The sequence below is a fragment of the Lepus europaeus genome, chromosome 19 (assembly GCF_033115175.1).
Source record: "Lepus europaeus isolate LE1 chromosome 19, mLepTim1.pri, whole genome shotgun sequence".
Taxonomy (NCBI): Eukaryota; Metazoa; Chordata; class Mammalia; order Lagomorpha; family Leporidae; genus Lepus; species Lepus europaeus.
Window position 1 is genome coordinate 61,700,647 of NC_084845.1, and position 4,071 is coordinate 61,704,717.

The 4,071-nt window shown below is 41.5% G+C and overlaps 1 pseudogene; it reads right to left on the reverse strand.

Annotated features, from left to right (window-relative positions):
• Nucleotides 1-225: 225 nt before the first annotated feature.
• Nucleotides 226-1,282, reverse strand: LOC133747741 (pleckstrin homology domain-containing family A member 3-like; annotated as a pseudogene).
• Between the last annotated feature and the right edge of the window lie 2,789 nt (nt 1,283-4,071).

Sequence of the window (4,071 nt, forward strand, 5' to 3'; positions counted from 1 at the left end):
ATAAAATTTCAAGTTTATAAGCTGCAATAGTCACTGACCAATCTGCCAACCCCTCAAAGTTTCTTGGAAAAATATCTACATTTGTCCTTACGTCAAAATGTCACACCATCATTTGTTAAAAAGAAATTCACACTCACACTGTGAAGTTATTAGGAAAATAGTCTTGCAAATAAACTACATAAAGGTAAAATATCCTTCAGAAGTCTGTGGGTTTTTTTGTTTGTTTCACAGTATTCTATAAAGTGCAGAGAAATCCCTATAACAGTAGTTGAGTGACCGCAGCTTTTGCACAGAAATACTTAGAGGAAGCTGGACACCCAGGTTTCCTGAGGAAGAGGATGGAAGAGGGTCTTCCAATTCAGTTTTTTTTTTTTTCCCCATAAGCCTGTTTTCGTTAGGAATGGTTGCTGATGTCACGTTTCCATTAAGTGTATTTCTGTAACAGTGAACAGGTGCATGAGCTCTTCAAGGGGAATCTCATTCCATGAGTCTGTGTCTGAGTAGGTTCCTTGGCATCGCTGGGAGAGTGGGTGAAGATGCTGGTTCTTTCATCCAGTGGCTCTGCCTTTCTGAACTACGAGAACCTGGGTGGGCACAGAACACTTCATCTTTGGCATAGGAGAAGGTGACACGGGAGAAACTCAAAGATCCTGATGGGGCAGTTGAAACATTCCAGGCTTCATCTTGGCATTCGCTCTCTTCGCACATTCCTCCAGGGTCGTGATGAATGTTTCCACGTAGCACTGGGCAGAGAGGCAGCTTCATGCATGCTCTCTGTGCTGGGAGATGAATGATCCTCATCATGGAGGACACGTTCCTGGATGGCATGAATGTCTGCATTTGGAGGTCATGGTGCAGGCGAGCTTCAGACGTTCCTGGATGGCATGAATGTCTGCATTTGGAGGTCACGGTGCAGGCGAGCTTCAGACATTTTGGTTTCCAGAGATTCACTAGTTTCACTTATTTCTTTTTTCTTTTTTAGTCCTAGTATCAGTCAAACACCCCTTGGAGCTCCTGAGAACAACCAGCCACTTCTGTCTGTCTGTCAGCTGCATTTACTGCTTTCTTGTGGAGATGCTGCTCTCCGGGAATGATTAATTCCGTTCTCGTGTTGTCTGCTGAATGGACTTTAATTTCACAAACGCCATCTTTATACTTCCTTTGCTCCCTTTGCAAACATCATCTTGTGAATCATAGTAGGATAGGATTTCATTATCTAAAACAAACTAGCGAGGCTGCCAATTCACGAGATATTGGTCCACTTGTACAGAACCCCCTCCATGTCTCAGAGCCTGGTACCGCGCATCCTCCTGGCATGGCACCGGCTGCGGGGATGGGGTGGTTGTGCAGCCCCTTTATTTTAAACCAATATTTGAACATAGCTGAATCTTTTGTAGGACTTGCACTTTCATATATTGAAACACTTATTAAAGACAAAGCTGAAGGGCTCTGAGTAATAAGAGGTTGAGAGCACTTTTTAAAAATTACATGAGCCGTTATCTCCAGAGAACAAATATAATTTGAAGAGAAGCTTCAAGATTAAGATTCAGTGACTGATTTTCCCAATAAAAACAAAACTCATCCATCTTTGTCCTACCTTTCATTTCTGTAAACAACTTCTCATTTCAAATACTAATAAGTCATATTTTTGAAGCTACTGAAATAGTGCAAAGTTGACTTTCCAGACGTGCTGATGACCAAGAGCAAAGTTTAGTTTATATGATCTGTGTTCCTGCTTGTGGCTGTGTGACCTACTGTCAGGTACAGAGAAATGGGTGCATCAGAACTGCTTGACTCCTTTATAGCCTCTCAACATAGCATAGGTCCTGTGTGAATATGAAAGGGACATATCTATATGTTTTCTGAAGACTTGATCCAAAATAAATGCAATAACTACTAATTCTATACCCAGGTTCAGTAATGAAGCCTGTTTATATGTTTACAAATATGAAAATTTCTGCCATCAGCCTTTCAGAGGAACAACTATTCCATAGCTCTTCAAGGAGCAGAGTAGTATGAGCAGTGTCAGTATTTTTCAAATCCTAACAGTCAATCTATAACTAAGCCCGGAAATGTACTGTATTCTTCCCCAGAATAACATATGATATCTTACTCCCTACTAGGAGTACAAATACATCTTTGTCTTCAAATATGTTATCTAGGTATAAAGAAAATGGATGCAGAAGTAAAGATAGTTTAAAATGAACACTTTTATAATGAGAATTTTTTGCCAGATTGAAGATTGATAAAACTCAAATACAGAAGTGTTGGCCAATACCAGTCACCTGGAATTAGCATTTGGAGGAAAACCTATTTTCACTCTATGCCCAAGTAGAGGCTAAGTCACTGGAAAAGAATGAATGGTTTTCAAATCAGAGGTGGCTGGTTTCAGAGATATCCCTTTTTTTTTTAATTTTTTTTTAACTTTTATTTAATGAATATAAATTTCCAGTGTACAGCTTATGGATTACAATGGCTTCCCCCTCCCATAACTTCCCTCCCACCCGCAACCCTCCCCTCTCCCGCTCCCTCTCCCCTTCCATTTGCATCGATTCATTTTCAATTCTCTTTATATACAGAAGATCAATTTAGTATAAAGATTTCAACAGTTTGCACCCACATAGAAACACAAAGTGAAACATACTGTTTGAGTACTAGTTATAGCATTAAATCACAATGTACAGCACATTAAGGACAGAGATCCCACATGAGGAGCAACTGCACAGTGGCTCCTGTTGTTGACCCAACAAATTGACACTCTAATTTATGGCGCCAGTAACCATCCTAGGCTGTCGTCATGAGTTGCCAAGGATATGGAAGCCTTCCAAGTTTACCGACTCTGCTCATATTTAGACAAGGTCATAAAAGACAGAGTGAGGATAGTAACCAATGATCCTAAGAGTGTCATTTACCAGGTTAGAACAATTATACAGCATTAAGTGGGGAAGAGGACCATCAGTACACACAGGTTGGGAGTAGAGCCATTGGTGGTAGAGTAGAGGTTATGATTACAAAGGAATGAGGCCCAAGTGCACTAGACAGGGTCTAGAACAAAGGACAGAGTCATTATTAGAGGAGCTAAGAAAGGTGCTGTCTAAGCTACAAGTAATTTTTCTGATTGAGAGGCAAATAGAACCTGATAGAAGGGGCTTGATAATAATCTGGTGGGCTTTAGGCCTTGTAAATTCAGAGGCCCAGACCTATCTGTCTCTTCACATGGGGTACATCCTAGATATCCCTTTTAAAAAATATATATACTATAATATATACACATATATAACAAGGCTGTAATACTTGGACATTTTATGGGATATAGCATAATATTTCTTTTTTTAATAGAAATGAATTTTTAAAAGATTTATTTATTTGATAGGCAGAGTTACAGAGAGGCAGAGGCAGAAAGAGAGAGAGAGAAAGCCTTCCATTCTTTGGGTCACTCCCCAAATGGCTGCAATGACCGGAGCTGAGCCAATCCGAAGCCAGGAGCCAGGAGCTCTCACTTGGGTGCAGGAGCCCAAATACTTGGGCCATCTTCTACTGCTTTCCCAGGCCATAGCAGAGAGCTGGATCAGACGTGCAGCAGCCGGGACTCAAACTGGTATCCATATGTTGGAATGCCAGCACTGCAGGTGAAGGCTTATCATACTTTGTCACGGTGTTGGCCCCCATGAATTTTTTTTAAGATTTATTTATTTATTTGAGAAGCAGAGTTACAGACAGAGAGAGGGAAAGATGGAGAGAGATGTCTTCCATCTGCTGGTTCACTCCCCAGATGACCACAGTGGTCGGAGCTGGGCTGATTCACAGCTAGGAGCCTGGAAATTCTTCTGGGTCTTCCACATGTAGGCAGGGGCCCAAGCACTTGGACCATCTTCTACTGCCTTCCCAGCCTATCAGCAGAGAGCTGGATTAGAAGAGGAGCAGCCAGGACTGGAACCAGTTCCATATGGGAATGCCAGCACTGAAGGCGGAAGCTCAACCTTCTGTGCCACAGTACCGGCCCCTAGAGTGTAATATTTCACACACATATACAGAGTGAATTGATCAAATCGGTAATTAACATTTCAGTTT